We start from the raw sequence: 17,564 nt of genomic DNA on the forward strand, positions 1-17,564 counted from the left end.
TGCCGTTACAGGCGATTGCTGCACTCCCTTCGTTTTGGAATGCAACTGAAGATTTCTGAGTCTGGAAGGGCTTCAGCCAACACCCAGTTTCCATGATGTCCAAACACCTGGGGGAACTGGCATGTGTTTCTTTCACACCTTGCTGTTTAGAATCTCCTGAGTTGTGTCCGCATTCAGGCAATACAAAAATTGGATTTTGATTCAGGGCTTTCCAAACCCTGAAACTTTCTGTTGCTTTCTGCACATGAAGGAGGGGAACAGGTCAGCCTGGAGACAACCAAGGTTTGTGCCCATCACAGACAAACCTTTGTTGATGTGCTGTCTGGATTATTTATTTAGTTATTTGTGTGATTTATCATTCTCCTTTCTCACTGGGACTCAAGGCAGATTATCCAGAGTGAGTCAATACAATCAAAAGGATGGAATATTCAATAAGCAATGAAATAGGATTTGGGTTGTAGGGCTAACCAGAAATATTTTTTAAAAAAAAATTGAAGCAAAGCCTAAGTGTTACCATGACACATTAAATGGTGAAGGATTACACAGTAGGATCTAATTTATCGTAAATGACACTCAGTAGTGTAGACCAGAGTCCCTAATAAGTGGTCCAAGATGAGAGAGAGAGAGAATACACAGCACAAAAAGACATTTAAAGTATTCATGAATACTGAGATCAATATGATTTTTAAAAAGAATTCATACTCAGTTTCAGGTTCTTCCCCCCTCCACCCCCAAAAGCAGGAAGGCTGAGAAACTGGGCTAATACATTCTTTTCAAAGCTTGACCCCAAAAAGATGTATTTGCATCGAGTGATCTTTCTTCTTGCTCTCCATCTGGCAGGAAAAGATATGCAGCTGCAGTTTCTTGTCAACAACTGCAATAGCCTCTCTTTTGCAGTGGATCAAAGGTATCTGATAACACTTCAGAGTCGTGAACTCTGACAGAGTTTTTATAAGGCAGAACTCTTCCTGCCTAAAAATTCTCCTTCTTAAACCCCAATCATATGAGCCTTTCCTTGATGGCAGATCCACTATTGGTGCTCTCTTTTCAATGAAGATCATCACATTAAGACTCTGTTAAAGGGAGCCGGGCATTTTTCTCCAGAACGCTGGAAACCCTAAGTAATCTTGGCTGGCAGAAAAACATCCTTGGGGAGGATATTCTCCCACTTGACCATTGTCTTGCTTATTTTCTAAGGCCCTTTTATTGCTGTCCCCAGTAGGATTGCCAGCTCTGGACTGGGGACTTCCTGGAGATTTGGGGCTGGAGCCAAGGGACTTTTGTTTCAGGGCAGGACTACATATTTTTTCCAACTTCAACAGAGAAGCAAAGATATAAATTAATTGACAGACCTTTCCTTGCTTGCTTTGCTCAAGATGGGAGACCAAGGCACCAGTATTGTAGGGTCCTCATGCAATTTCCTTTCATACCAATGGAGCAGGTGAACAAAAATATGTCATGGATCTCTGAAAGGATCTCTTGGTGTATTACTAATCAATGACATGAATGGGCATGCGGGGAGGTGTTTGTGAATTTCCTGCATTGTGCAGAGGGTTGGACTAGATGACCCTGGATTCTATGAATGCAATCCCAGATTTATGCAAGGTCAAATCCATGTGGCTTCCTCATCACAGATACTCAATCAGCTTGTCTTATCCATATAGGCTCAATCACTGCCATCCTAAAGAGAGTTGCATCTTTCCATTCACTTCAGGGGTTTAGAAGAACGTAGCTCTGCTTTGGATTACACTGTTACTGTGGCTTTGAATCACAGGCATGAAGATGCAGAGCAAAAGCTTGCCTTTGGCAACCCCACTGCCTGCCAAGTCTAGCCTTCATCTTGAGGGTAGGGGTACCAGGGTGTGTTTCACCCCCCACACACACACACACACAGGTTGTTGGCAACCCTAGGTTTATTTGCAATTTAGAAGCTCATGTGAGGAAAATATCTAAAAATGACCATGAGGGATAAAGAGACCTGTCAGGGAGAACTGACAGAAAGGGGCAGTACCCTCCTTACAAGGTAAACGTAGGACATTTTGGCCTCTAAAGGTGCTGGATTTCCTCAGCACATCAGATAGGGCTGCCAACCTCAGCTGGTACCTGGCGATCCCCATTATTACAACTGATCTCTAGATTGTCAAGATCAGTTTCCCTGAAGAAAATGGCTGCTTTGGAGGCTGGACTCTGTGGCATTATACCCTTCTGTAGTCCCCCCCTCTCCCCAAACTCCTCCATCTACCTGCTCCACCCCTAAAATCTCCACATATTTCCCAATCCAGAGCTGGCAACACTAACATCAGACTATTTCTTAGGTATGTATTTCCAAAGGAGTCAGCATGGGCTGCCTTGCGATTTCCTGGACTGTCACTGAGACACATTCTGGAGCCCAGTGGAATAAATATGGCAAATGTTTAGTCATGGAAAATAATCTTTGCTAGTTAGAAACGCTAGAATGCAGTTCAAATGTGCATTTGCTCTTAGGAGAAGCCAGATTTTCTCAATCTGAGACCAGTACTTCTTGGGGGAATAAACAAAACATTATATAACAGAAACAGCGCTTTCCAAAAAGCCTAGCATCCATCCATCTTCCTTTCTTCCCCTTTCCTTTCCTTTCCTCCGCTGATGAGGATTCAGATTGCAGAGCCAAATAAATTTCCAGGGGTAATTCTGGGAGTCTGTGCCTAGATTTGCAGTGGAAGCCTGCTCATTGGCTTATCTCAGTAACAGAGAACTCATCCCAATACATTGAGTGAGAACCAAGTGTTTATGTTCTTCAGAAGAGGTACTTATACTATTGAATGTGAGTGTATAAAGTGACATCAAGTCACAACTGACTTATGGCAACCCCATATGTTTTCAAGGCAAGAGACATTCAGAGGTGGTTTGTCTTTGCTTGCCTCTGCATAGCAACCCTGGCATTCCTTGCTAGTCTCCCATCCAAATACTGACTAGGACTCACCCTGCTTAGCTTCCAAGGTCTGATGTGTTTGGACTAGCCTGGGCTATGCAGGTCAGGCCTACTTTTGAATCCCAAACCTTTTTTTAAAAAACAACTCAACAAAGAAAAGACAGGCGTCCCATATACCAGAAATGAAGTTTGTCATGTGTTTTGTAGATGTGGTGGTGTCAGCATAATACATGGTTGGACATTGATTGCATGTGAATTGTGACAAGGGGAATTAATGTTAGGAATGGTTTGCATCTCTATGCTTAGTAGAATGTGAAACCCATTGGCTTGGTTCCACTGGAAAATCTCCATGGACAAAAGGAATATCTGATGGTGGAACGGGAACTTCTACCCTAAATGCTCTCCAAAAGACTATTCCAGGGGGCAACAGAGGCCAGCAAATGCAGTGGGAGGGGAAAATCAGTTCAAATTGCCTCCTTCCCAATGGAAATCTTTCAGTGGATCCAAATTATTAGACTGCATCACATCAAAAATACCTGTGCAAACAGAAAGGAGGCGATTTTTGCTGATTCCCCACTCCAGGGGCAGCCCTCTCAATTCCTCCCTCATGTTGTTCCTAGGGGTCCCTCATCCCCAGGGATCATTTTGTAGAAAAAAAGGTGCTGGAGCTCATTAGCACAACTCATTTTCATATGCCATACTTCCCTGACATCACCGGAAGGTGTACTAAATTATATCAATTCAGCAACTACCTTAAATTGCTTCTTGAATTATAATTGTCATAATAAAACCTTACTTCCAGCATACTTTTTAAATTACTTTCTCTTATGTGGCCACAGTGGCATGATGAAGATTTCCATCTGTCTGCTTTATGTGTTTGGGTTATTCCCATTTTTTGGGGGGAAATATTAGAAAGTTTATCAAAGAGTGCAGCAAAATTCTCATGGGGATGAGAACAACGGAGACCAGAAGCAATTACTGGGGGGAAGGGGGGGAGAGGAAGAAAGAGCAGAATAAAAATTAGAGGTTACAGAGCTCCACTCCTGTGAGCTCCTGCCCAAAATAAGTCCCTCTCATCCCTCAGGAGCATCACTGGGCATTCCAGACTGCAGTGGGAGGGGTGCTGGGAAGTTGCACTTCCAAGCACCAAAGTCCTTCCATGCATGGGAGCTTTAGATGGGATCCAGCCCATCACATTGTACCACATAACTACATTCACTTGTGTGTAGCCACAGAACTCTTCTCCAACAAGCTGAAATATCTTTACCCATCACGTCCAGCAACAGCTGGCCTCCAAAGATACTTTAATGAAAAGCAGATGGTTCCCAGTCAAGCTGACACAGGAGTAGTCCACCCCATCTGGGCATGCAGTAGGATGTTCCACTGAGTTTGACAGGACTTGCTCCAAAATTAAAGGTACATGGGATGGTAACCTTTATTAGCACCAAACTGGATGAAATGTTGGAGATCCATGGCTTTCTGGCTTCTCTCTTTACATTTGTTTTAAAAGCACTCACAGGGGGAACTGAATGATGAATTTGATGAACATATTTTTACAGGCCTGGATCCAGGTTTCCCAAACCCACCTTGGGGACCCCACAGTTACATGGCAACTGAGGAGAATGTCTTAAAAAAGAAAGCCAAGTTCATTTGGGCTTGGAATGCCACCATGGGGAAGGAGAAAGGGTTCCTCCTATTTCCCCCAAACCATTTTCCAAAGCAAAAAAGCAGGGGAGAGTTGTTTCCCTATTTTTGCTGCTCCACATGGCATATTCTGTGCTTGTAGAGCAGCAAAACAGGCAAATAACTCTCCTTTCCCTCCTCCAGCATTATCTTGCAAGAAAACATCTTGGAGGGATGGCAGGAGCCTGTCCTCCCCTTGTTGTGTCATTCCAAGACCAAACAGGCTCTGCTTTGCTTTTTAAAACCATTCTTCACAACTGCTGTGTATAGGGTTGCCAAGTCCAATTCAATTAACATCTGGAGACTTTGGGGGTGGAGCCAGGAGACATTGGGGGTGGAGCCAGGAGCAAGGTTGTGACAAGCATAATTGAACTCCAAAGGGAGTTCTGGCTATCACTTTTGAAGGGACCATGCTCCTTTTAAATGCCTTCCCTTCATTGGAAAAGAGGGAGAATGGGGGCACCATTTCTTAGGGCTCATAGAATTAGACCCCCTGGTCCAATCTTTTTGAAACTTTGAGGGTATTTTGAGGAGAGGTACTGGATGCTATGCTGCAAATTTGGTTCCTCTACTTCAAGAAACAGCCCTCCCAGAGCCCCAGATACCCACAGATCAATTCTCCATTATACCCATTATACCCTATGGGGGTATGTCTGCCCAGCAGACATTTCCCTCCTCCACCCCACTTTCTGATGACCCTAAAGCAGGGGAAGGGCCTCCAAACTGGGGGATACCCTGCCTGGGGATTGGCCCAGCAGACATTTCCCTCCTCCACCCCACTTTCTGATGACCCTAAAGCAGGGGAAGGGCCTCCAAACTGGGGGATACCCTGCCCCCACCTGGTAAAGAATGTGGCAGCTCAACTGCTGCTAGGACTCTCCATGCGGAAGCATATACAACCTGGATTAAAAGCACTGTACTGGCTGCCTGTTGCATACTGGATTCACTACAAGGTGCTGTTTATTACCTTTAAAGCCTTATATGGGCTGGGCACTGTCTACCTTAGGGATCGCCTTCTCCACACATTCCCCCGAGGATACTATGTTCAGGAATGCAAAATCTTTTGTTGATCCCTGGGCCAAAGGAGGAAAGGCAACAAACTACTAAAGCCAGAGCCTTTTCAGTAGCTGCATCTTATTGGTGGAATGAACTCCTGGACAAGGTTAGAGCCTTGCAAGACCTTTCCCAGTTTCACAAGGCCTGCAAGACTGCACTTTTCCACCCTGCATTCAACTGTTGAGTACAGAACCAGAGGGAGTGATTGTACAAACCATCTAGTCTAGTTTCTGAGCACTGGTTCCAGGTTTGAATTACTATTTGCGGCTATGGCCACTTAAGAGAACTGCTACCTTGGATACTGACATGCATTTTGAATGTATTGAGTTGTGGTTCCAGAAAGAGTAATTTTTGCCAGAAGAAGAGTTGCCATCGAAACACGACTTTACCGGAATCGTGTCACAATACTATTAATTCTGGAGTTATGAACTTTGGCACCTTGGCAAAATATGGACTTTTGGGTCTGTGTTAGTCAGTGGACCAGGTTTTTTGGTATGAGTTGATGTATATAAATTGATGTTGTACATAATTTTTGTTATCTAATGTATGTTCATAAAGAAGTATCAGCAATTGCTTGACTCTATGATAATAAATGCTTACTTAGAAGTGCATTTAAGCAGCCTTATTGTTGTGATATTTGTGGTTCGTTAGTACGGTTACCTCCTAGAGTTTGTGATGTTGACTGTTGGTCTATCATGGCAGCCTTATGCATACGGAGGAGGAGAAAAGAAAGGAACACTTTTAGATTCACTTCACTTATAACCCTAGTTTTTATCCCCATTGGGGACCAATAAAAAGCTTACCACATTTTCCTCTTTTTCATTTCATCCTCATAGCAATCCTAGCCCAGTTCATAAGTTAAAGTGACCTGCATTAACATATGTACACCTGTTCGTAAGTAACAGCCAACATATGCATAAAGCCAACACTAGCATAAAGATGAAACATGTGGTTTCAAGAACATGCTCAGCTGTATGTGCGATGGATGTAACATGAGATTCAGGGTAGAGAAAAGGAAATACTTCTTTACACAGTGAGTGATGAAAATGTGGAATTTGCTGCCAGAGGATACAGTGATGACCACAGGCATGGATGCTTTTAAAAGGGTATTAGTCAGATTTGTAGAGGATAGGTCTATCAGTAGCTACTGGCCATTGTTCCTAAAGGGAATCTCCATATCCAGAGGCAGCAAATACCTGTGCTAGCAGGAAAGGTCTCAGCTTCTATGTTCTGTGGCTTAGTGACCAGAGGAACTGGCTGGTCACTGTGTGAGACAGGATGCTGGACAAGATGGACCACTGGTCTGATGCAGCAGAGCTTGTCTTATGTACTTATTTATTCAATGCACATATAAAGAAAAAAAATCAAGCATACACTGTACATGGGTGATATATTTGTTCACTGTAACTTGTAACCAGGCCCTCTGAAAAGTAGGTTAGGCTGCGTGTCCAAGGCCCAAGGTCTCCCAGTGAGTCTCCATGGCAGAGCAGGGATTCGAACCTGGGTCTCCCAGATCCTACTCGGGCACTGTTCTACTACATCCACACTTGTGGTGCCTGGTTCTGGCCTTTTTAGAACAACCTGCAAAGAACCTGGTGGTTTCTTCTTTGCTAAGGATCAGATAATGACTGAATATTGCCAACACCAATCTGACAGCGACATAAAAATTCTCCTCCCGCTATCCCGTTTGGCTATGAGTAAAGAGGAAATCCATTGCAGAAATGGAAAAGTCCCTCCTAACAAGTCAGACAACCTCATAACAAGCCAAAAGAGCTTATGACTAATAAATGCAAACAAATCCCGCAAACTATTTATGCGCTAAGGACGAATAAATAGAGAAATGAAGAGTCCTGGAGTGAGTGAGTGTGTTGTACACCAAACTAGCAGCAGCGCTGAATTATTTATAGGCACACAAAACACATGGTTTGAGACATGAATGAAACTAGAGGAATGGAGTGAGCTTGTGCGTGCGTGCTTAGGGGAGATTAGATCCTCTCAAAAGGCCACAAGTTTATGTTGGGATTTTTAAAAGTCTATGAGGGTGTCAATGAATAGGTAACATCCTGCAATATAACAGCAACGGACAATCAACGCCTTACCAGACTGCATACAGAAAGCAACTCTAACCTCTGCAAAGCAACTTGAGGGCAAACCAGAAGACAGAATCTGAAACATGCTGAGATATATCATAGACTGAATGCTGTTGAAGCACCTCCAATGCTATTTCTATGCAGAGTTGCTCTAGCAAAGCTCCACTGATTTCAGTGGACTTAGATTAGAGCAACTCTGCAGACTATTGCACTGTTAATCATGTAATCAGGAGAGAGGGAGATCCAGAGGCAGAAATTACACAGGTACACTGCAGATGCTCAACCATCTGTCCAGGCAGAAATTGAAGGTTATTTTAACAGAAGGGAGAGCTGCTATTTGGTTTCCTTTTCCAAAGGGGAAAGAAAACGACTTAACAGGCTACCTTTGCAAATCATCAGCAGTCTCAGAAATGAAGCACTGCAGAAGCTGAAACTGGAATTTTATCATGTACCCACAAAATTCTCGTCAGCCCTTCTGTTTTATAATGTCTGGCAAGCAGCAAACCAAGGGGGTGGGCTGTATGGAGTTAGTGGGCTGCACTGGCATGCTGGAAACAGAATGCAGATGTTCTTGAGATGACCATCTTTTATTATGAAGGCACGGATGTCAGATTAATTCTATGCCTGGGAGAATTTTGGCAGATGTTGCATGTCTTGCCTCCGCACGATTTCCTTGTTTAACCTCTGTGTGATTCCAGACTCTCCTGTTCTGCCCAGCTCTTCAAGGAGCTCCAACATCCCCCCCCCCCTTTGCATCTAACCACCCAAAGCTTCCTAACCCCTCTTCATATGCCCCTCCTCAAATGTATATTAGGATTATTGTGTCATCTCCAACCTATCTCACATCAGAAGTGGGGGGTGGGGGACAAGTATGTGCAGGCCAGGCGGTGCGTGCTGATATCAAAGCGCAAGGCAAGGTACCATGGGATCTGCACGTTGCCATGGAAATGTCCTCATACGGTGCAGCGTTTTTGACACAGGCTGTTTTCGTTACAAGCAGCATCAATACGGCTCACGTCAAGCGGCCTCTAGAGGTCACCGGGATTACTGCAGCAGCCGGCAGCCAATTCGAACGGCCTGCCTATTGGATGCCGACCAATCTAGCCGCTCGGAGCTCTCAAGCACACGAGAAAGCTTTTTTAGGAACAATCTCATAAATCACAGCGTGCCCCAGCATCTATTAGCTGCAAGAATGAACATCATCTTGCACACCTGCCACTAGTGGTAACTCGGGCTGGGTTTCAATCGTTCAAAGAACACCTAGGGCCATAACCCAGAGGTTTTTTAAAGGCACGTCAACCATAGGAAAGAGAATTCTTGCAAATGTATGATGTGTAAGCATGCGACCCCCCACCTTGCCTAGTGGCAGGGAGTTTCCCACCTTGCCTAGTGGCAGGGAGTTTCAGAGGAAGCTTTCTTACAGGGTCAGTTTCATTTTCGGATGGGAGCTCTGGAGATCTACCCCTCCCCCCCAAAAAACTATTTTCTTTACAAGGAGCATCTAGTGTGGGGGGGATGCTAACATACATGCAGATTTAGAATAGAATTGGTCATCCCTTCCACACATCCATTTGGTGCTGACCCAGAGCTAATAATAATAATAATAATAATAATAATAATAATAATAATAATAATAATAATAATAATAATAATAATAATAATAATAATAATAATAATAATAATAATAATAATAATAATAATAATAAGAAGAAGAAGAAGAAGAAGAAGAAGAAGAAGAAGAAGAAGAAGAAGAAGAAGAAGAAGAAGAAGAAGAAGAAGAAGAAGAAGAAGCTTTTATTTATTTACAAAATGTAGACTCCTTTCTGCCCTCATTAGAGCCTCATCAAGGTGACTAAGAGATTTAAAAATATAACTAATTAAAACACATCTTAAAAAGTAAAAACCATTAATACCAAACAAAACATGTCCTTCAGACAAAACCAAGTTACACATATAAATCCATTAAATATGCATGCACAAAAGCAAAAGTTACAGACAGGGTAGCGGAATTTCAGATGAAACACACGAACAAAAAGGGTGCATTCACACTATACTAAATAATGTGTTTGTGACTAGATTTTTACTGCATAAGAATAGCAAAAATCCAGCTGCAAAATGCATTAGTGCAGTGTAGTGTGAATGCACCCAAAGTATTCACCCACCAGTGGAAGACAGCACAAGACGGGGACAAGATATTCTCTCTGAGGAGAGTCCCAGAGTTTGGTGCTATGACTGAGAAGACTCTCCTGGTTTGGCCCCTGCCTAACCTCAGAAGGAGGGGCACCTGAAGCAGGGCCTCAGAGGATGACTGTAGTGATCAGGTGGGGCCCTAAGAGAGGATGTGATCCAGCAGGTATGCTAGCCCCAAGACATGTAAGGCTTTAAAGGTCAATACCAGCATCTTGAATTGTGCTCGGAAATGGATTAGGAGCCAGTGTAGATAGGCCAAGATGGAAGTGACATGGTCCCTACAACCCACTCCAGTCAACATCCTGGCTGCAACATTCTGTATCAATCAAAATTTCTGAACACTGTTCAAGGGCAGTCCAACAGAGAGCACATTACAGTAATCTAAGCTAGATGCAACCAGGGCATGCACCCCAGTGGCCAGATCTTTTGTGCCCAGAAAAGGCCACACAGCTGGCTTACCAGAACAGATCACACTTCCTGGGTTCAGACTTTCTGCTCACCAGTAGCACTTCTGCCTTGTTGGGATTAAACTTCCTTTTATTCGCCTGGATCTGCTCCAAAGGCAGGGCTTTTTTTGTAGAAAAAGCCCAGCAGGAACTCATTTGCATATTAGGCCACACCCTCTGGTGCCAAGCCAGTCAGAACTGCATTCCTGCTTAAGAGACATTGGCCTGAGAAATATAAAAAAGGTAAAGGTAGTCCCCTGTGCAAGCACCAGTCGTTTCCAACTCTGGGGTGACGTCACATCATGGCAGACTTTTTACAGGGTGGTTTGCCATTGCCTTCCGCAGTCATCTACACTTTCCCCCCAGCAAGCTGGGTACTCATTTTACCGACCTCCGAAGGATGGAAGAGAGGATGTGATCCAGCAGGTCAACCTTGAGATAGCTACCTGAACCCAGCTTCCACCAGGATCGAACTCTGGTCGTGAGCAGAGAGCTCAAACTGCAGTACTGCAGCTTTACCACTCTGCACCACAGGGATCCTTCTGAGAAAGATACAGGTGCAATAATAGGGACAACACTATTGCCATCCAAAGCAGACCCCCCTTCCTCCTCAGAGTAGAAACTGTTTCTGCCCCAAGGTTCCAAAACTCATGGCTAAGAAAGTACTTATTGCCTGCCAATGATGCAGATAGGGGATCGTGCCTTAGCCCATCTTCTCTGAATGAATGGGTTATGTTTTGCAATCTGCTTCTTGGTCTCATCGACACACCACAGCATTAATAGAATTTCTCCCTCCTGGCTATTGCCTCCTTCCTGAATAGGACAGTTATCTGTCCTGCATATGTACTTCTCCTATTTACTCCAGGCTGTCAAGGAAGACATCAATTCCTTATTTGTACTGAATAGCCACCATTAGGAAACATCTCACCTTTTGCCTGGACTCTTGAGAAACTTCGGACATCTCCTTTGTCCAGCAACTCAAATCCATCACACTGTTGTCACCCTAGCTCATCCATGTCATTATACCCTCAGGTAACATTTTGTGATATAAATATATACCTGGTCAGTCACATGCCCAGTGTGATTCTGCTTGGCCTCCCAGATTAGTAGTAGTAGTAGAAGAAGAGATTGGATTTATACCCCGCCCTTCACTACCCAAAGGAGTCTCAGAGCAGTTTACAATCTCCTTTCCCTTCCCCTCCCCACAACAGACACCCTGTGAGGTGGGGAGGGGGGGGCTAAGAGTTCTGGCAAAAACTGCTCTTGAGCAAAACAGCTCTGAGAGAGTTATGACTGACTCAAGGTCACATCAGCAAGTATATGTGGAGGAGTGGGGAATCAAACCTGTTCTCCCAGATAAGAGTCTGTGCACTTAACCACTACACCAAACTGGCTCTCACTGATCCATATCAGGGCTCTGAGAATGTAGCACTGGTCATTTTCACGTGCCCCCTTTTTCCAAACCCCAGGCTTAGCCACTCTCCAAGATTGTTAACGTATCACCCTCAACCCCATTTTCCCTCCTATTCATCTGCTACCTCCTTTTATTTCCAATATCTTGTATGTAATGTTCTTAAATTCATGTGTATCCTAAATTCTGCTTTTTCTAAATTAAAATCCTTTTTTTTAATATTGGCCTGGTGCTTTACTTCAAAGGGTTTAAAGGGAAAGATCACCGTAAACATAGGTAGAAGATCCCATTTTTACCCCACCTCTCATTAGCTCTGCCTTTTAGCTAACTTCCCCAATATAAAATCAAAGGCATCATCTTGAAAAAGCTGTCTGGGGTGACGTCCGCCAAACAAATCTCAGCCAGGTGCAAAATGCATTGAAGTCTCATTTACTAACCATGTTGAAAATGCTGTTTCTACATCTCCCACAGGGATGAAAGGTTGTCTTACACAGTAGCCACTAATGCTAATGGAAGTAGCATCTTCCAGAAAGATAATGAGAGAGCATCATTGACTTGATCTAGAACTATCCACTGATCACATGTGTTTATTCGTTCATTTTATATTCCCTGCCTTCCTCCCCAGTGGAGACCCTAGCAGTTCACAACATCATTCTCTTCTCTTCCATTTTATCCTCACCACAATAACCCAGTGAGATAGGTTAGATGGAGACAGTGACTGGCCCAAGGTTGTCCCCTGAGCTTCCATGGGAGAATGGGGATTTGAACCTGGGCCTGGCACTTCAGCCCCTGTACCCACCATGCTAGCTTTGATCACAAGCAATCAGAGTAAACAAAAGATGGCCTTCTCTTCACTTGAGAGGACAGAGCACACCATTACTACATTATTAGTCATTTCAAAAGTTGCAATCTGGAAAAATCAGTTCCCCTATAGGCTTCTGTCATGCAAACAGCACCAACATAAAGAAATTAGTCATTCCCAGCAGTAGTCTTACTAGGCAGTGACATTTCACATCTATTTGTGTTCTGTTTACATTTGTACAAATTTGAGTTAGAGTTGCAATATTTTTAGGGGTGGGGAGCTCCTATGTCTTTAGCAGGTTTAATACAGTAAAAGCATATTGATTAATTAATAAGATTTCTACCTACCTATATATGGCTGTTAACAAAAGCTTTGTCAGGAAGAAAGACCAAATGTAACTCTAATGACTGCTGTGGGTTTTGTTGTCTAATTATTTGTGGACGGGTCTAGAGTGGCCTAAAGTGATGTGGCCCACCCGGTTGTGGAGCTTATGACAAGAGAACTGGAATGTTCCGGAATGAGTGCTAATTGTTAGGAGATTATTTTGTCAAGTAGCCCAGTCTAAGGCGGGGTCCAGACTGGCAGCTCAGTGTGGCAGCCATCCATCCTGGAAGAAATCCGGCAGAGAGGAAAGCACCCTCGGGGCAGTCAGACTGAGAGTGGCCTGCTGCCTTGGGACAGGCTGTGCATGCCCTAGGAGAGAGGTCAGACTGCTCAAGTGCTTGAGCAGCATTTCTCAGGCACTCCCCAGCCATTCAGATGGATGGGAAAGGCAGCGGGAAAGTGCTGTGGAGATTTTTAAGCTGCTTCAATGACGCTGGAGGACAGCAGGGTGAGTACAAGAGCAGGACAGTTGTCAGATGTGAACATCTGAATGTTCTTTTTAACTCCATCTGGGGGGCCATCCCTGTGTCACCTCAAATTTGCCATCTGGACCCAGCCTAAATGTCCTGCCTCTTCCCCAGAGGCTTAATGGACAGCAACGGGCAGCTGCAGTTTTTCATGACATGGAGGTAAGTAACATCACCTGGTAAATAACATCTCATTAAACCTCTATTAAATGGCCATTTTCCCCTCCAGACAGTTGGCAACTCTTCCCTCAGCAGTGCCTCTGTTTTCACCTGTACTCTATGCATTGTGATTAAAGCAAATATTACACACACACACACATCCCAAATCCTCAAAATCTCTGATGCTCCCTTTCTAAAGGAAACTAACCCAGTTCCTGTTGCCCCTGGAACTTCTTGCCACTTGGAGGAATGGGGAGCCAGGTTGTTCATGATAGGATGTTTTGGAGGTCATTAATTCATAGGGTTGCCATAAGGCAGCAGTGACTTGACAGCATTTAACACACACACACACACAACAACAACAACAAGGAGTTAAAGCACATGACAAAGAGATGGATTGCTGGTCAAACCAGGTTGTGAGTTAATCTTCATCAGATCATTCCTGTGGTTATACTGTTTATTCAGATTATTGTTAATTTAAAAACAGCCTTCAATTCAAAACAAGGAGCCAAAAAAGTTTCTTGCTTGTGCAGTATAAAATGCAAAAGAATATGTGTACAGTAATGGTAGCTGTACCTCAGAAAGGATTTTGCAGAGCTGGCAAAAGTACAGAAGAGGGGAATCAAGATGATTAAGGGGTTGGAACATCTTTTCTATGACAAAGGGCTAAAGCATTGGGGGCTTTTCAATTTAAAAAAAAGAAAGGGAAGGGGGGACATGACAGAGGTTCATGCAGTTATGCATGGAATGGAGAATGTGGATAAAGGTAAAGGTGCAAGCACCAGTCGTTTCCAACTCTGGGGTGACATTGCATCACAACATTTTCATGGCAGACTTTTTACAGGGTGGTGAGTAACAGGAGTCTTCATCTTCAGAAACAGCATAACTTTGAAAGCCAGTGCACAACATCAGTGGGAAGCCTTGACCTCTATGCTGTATGAGCATAGGGTTGCCAGGTCCGAGTTGGGAAACACTTGGAGATTTGGGGATTGGAGCCTGGGGAGGGAGGGTTTGGGGAGGGGAAGGACCTCATTAGCCTATAATGCCATAGAGTTCACCCTCCAAAGCAGTCATTTTCTTGGTTCAATCTTGGTTATCTGGAGATCAATTGTAATAGCAGGAGATCTCCAGGGGCGTCCTGGAGGCTGGCAACCCTGCTGGGGCATCTGGTTGGGTACTGTGTTGCTTGACAAGATGGATTACTGGTCTGATCCAGCAGGGCTCCTCTTATGCTTTGTATGGAGACATATGGGCATATAAATGAGTTAAATAAAGGTTTGCTGAGGATTCGATTTGTGTATACGTCCCCGTTTATTTATGGAACGTGCTATGTGCCTCACCCCCCCCCCCCCACTGCCGCTCTCCTGTAACTTTCACAGATGTCTCTCTTGTTCAGAAGATTAATCAGAACCGTTTATAAACACAGCAACAGATACAGCAAAAAGCTGTCTTTCATGGATCACTGTTCCTATGCAATCCCATGGGAAGGTATGCAGGTGACACAGGAATAGTTTTTTGGGGGGCGAGGGGGTTGCAGTATTCCAAGCCTGCTAAACAGCTGTTCTGAGCACATAAAGTATCCATTCAAATTTCTTAAAACCTTTTCAAATGTACCCCAGGCAACACTTTAAGGACAGAATGCCAAGCAGAAGTCAAGATTGCAATGATCAGAATCAGAGCTATGATAATTAAGAGCAGTCAGGTGATAGCTGCCAGTTTTGACAGAATCTATTTTGCAGACTTTTTTTTCTAATTTGGAAAAAAAAAGTACTCATTTCCCTCATGTAATTCAGACTTCAGAAACTGTGAATGCGTAATTCATTGCTTAGAGAGCTTGTGCAAATAAATTATTTCTCAAACAACAGCAGCAATTGAGTCTCATTTCTCTTTGGCAAATCAGATGCAAGAATTCATCCCACAAAGACGTGGAAGTCACACAGCTACAAGCACTTCATGACTGATCCTGATGCAGAAACCTGACAGACCAAAGGATTTCCTCCCCACCACCCTGGTTTTTTTTTTAAAGCTAGCAGAGCTACATTTCCCCCCCAGGTAATAACTGTTGCATTGGAATTAATTTTACATGAATTGGAAGTGGCAGAAGAAAATTTGCTCTTTGAATGAAAGATACCCAGAGACAGAATGGTTTGGAGTAAATTGACAATTTAAAAACCCCACATAAACATTATTTTGGGGGAGAAATCCCTCCTTCTTTCACTTGCATGCTTTCACACGTCTGTGCTATTCCAAACAGAGTTATACCACTGAGGTCAACAGGCTTAGAAGGATGTAACTGTATTTAGGACTGCACCATTAAATTATTTTGAGTATCTCTACTGTTGATTTGTAGATGAGAAAGACAGAAGTACTTTTAAATGCACTTGCAGTACATAAATTGATGACCATCCAGGAAGGAGTATTTTACTTATAGCCATATTTTTAGTTTCCTGAGAGTTTATGTAACCTGTGGATAAGTGGATTCTGTCTGAAGTGCATTTTTTCTAAACCTTCCACATACACATACCAGGATACTCATCTACTTTTTGAGCATGGCTTTATCACATTTTAGCCTCTAGTGTACAGAACAATCTCTTGAAAATAGATTCAGGTGGGTTGCAGTGTTGGTTTGAAGCAGTAGAACAAACTTTGAGTCCACTGGCACCTTTAAGACCAACGAAGTTCAGATACTGTTCCTGAAGAAACGTGGGTGCACACAAAAGTTTATACCTTGAATAAAACTTTGTTGGCCTTAAAGGTACCATGGGAGTCTAACTTTGTTCAGAAGAATATCTTGACCACTATTAACATACATGGCTGCCTTGCACACATGAAGTTGCCTTATCCTAAGACAGTGCACTGGTTTCTCAAAGTCAGGATTGTCCGCTCTGACTGGCAGCAGCTCTACAGGGTCTCGATGAGGTCTTTCACATCAGCTACTACCTGATCCTTTTAACTAAGGATGCTGGGGTTTGAACCAGGGACATTCTGCAAGCAATGCAGAGGTGCTAGATGTCCTCCTTCCTATGGTTATGGGTATCTATGGAACAGCCATTTTCTCTGCCACTTACACATCCCCTTCTGGTGTCAGGGCTTGTCAGTTTCTACAATATTTTTCTTGCTTTAACTCTGATTAACAACAGATTATTGGGGTGGGGATCAGAGGAGGAGAAGGAGGAAGAAGGAGAAGGAGAAGAAGAAAAAATTGGATTTATACTCCATTTTTACTTGAAGTCTCAGAGTGGTTTCCAATTTCCTTTCCCTTTCCCTTCCCCTTTCTACCACAGACACCCAGTGAATTGCTTTTGAGAACTGCTCTTGGGAGAACAGCTCTGAGCGAACTTGTGACAGACCCACCTGAGAACTTGTGATTGCTTTGCTGATGTCAGTTTCACCAGAAACCAGTGAAGAGGGTAGATCATGACAGAAAATGACAGTTAAGAGGCTTTCCAGGCTGTTAGACTCTCCTAGGGTTGCCAACTCTGGGTTGAGAAATTCCTGGAGATTTGGGAGGGTGGAGCCTGAGAAGGGTGGGGTTTGGATAAGGGAAGGTCCTCAGCAGGGCTTTTTTTGTAGCAGGAACTCCTTTGCATATTAGGCCACACACCCCTGATGTAGCCAATCCACTAAGGGCTTACAGTAGGCCCTGTACTAAGAGTCCTGAAAGCTCTTAGAGGATTGGTTACATCAGGGGGTGTGGCCTAATATGCAAAGGAGTTCCTGTTACAAAGAAAGCCCTGGTCCTCAGCAAGGTATAATGCCATCAAGTGAGCACTGTCTGATGATCAGTTGTAATAGTGGGAGATTTTTAGCCACCACCTGGAGGTTGGCAGCCCTGTTTAAGAGGGCTGCACTGTATTAAATGACCCACAAAGTTACTTGGAAAAACTATTAGGGTCTGTAGTCTGTACTACTGTGTGTAGCTTGCTGAAACTAGGATTCTGCTATGAAATTTTGCATAATTAAAT

General features: G+C 43.7%; 1 protein-coding gene and 1 long non-coding RNA gene across 3 annotated transcripts in view; one reads left to right on the forward strand and one right to left on the reverse strand.

Moving 5' to 3' along the window:
- Positions 1–17,564, forward strand: part of LOC132566145 (uncharacterized) — a 282,585-nt gene that overhangs the window by 246,460 nt on the left and 18,561 nt on the right. Inside the window, exon 2 of the long non-coding RNA XR_009555047.1 lies at positions 11,490–11,599. This is a non-coding gene — a long non-coding RNA (uncharacterized LOC132566145). The remainder of the gene's footprint in view (positions 1–11,489; positions 11,600–17,564) is intronic.
- Positions 1–17,564, reverse strand: part of RIMS4 (regulating synaptic membrane exocytosis 4) — a 115,126-nt gene that overhangs the window by 80,935 nt on the left and 16,627 nt on the right. The window lies entirely within an intron of this gene.

Source organism: Heteronotia binoei, chromosome 2, assembly GCF_032191835.1.
Source record: "Heteronotia binoei isolate CCM8104 ecotype False Entrance Well chromosome 2, APGP_CSIRO_Hbin_v1, whole genome shotgun sequence".
NCBI lineage: Eukaryota > Metazoa > Chordata > Lepidosauria > Squamata > Gekkonidae > Heteronotia > Heteronotia binoei.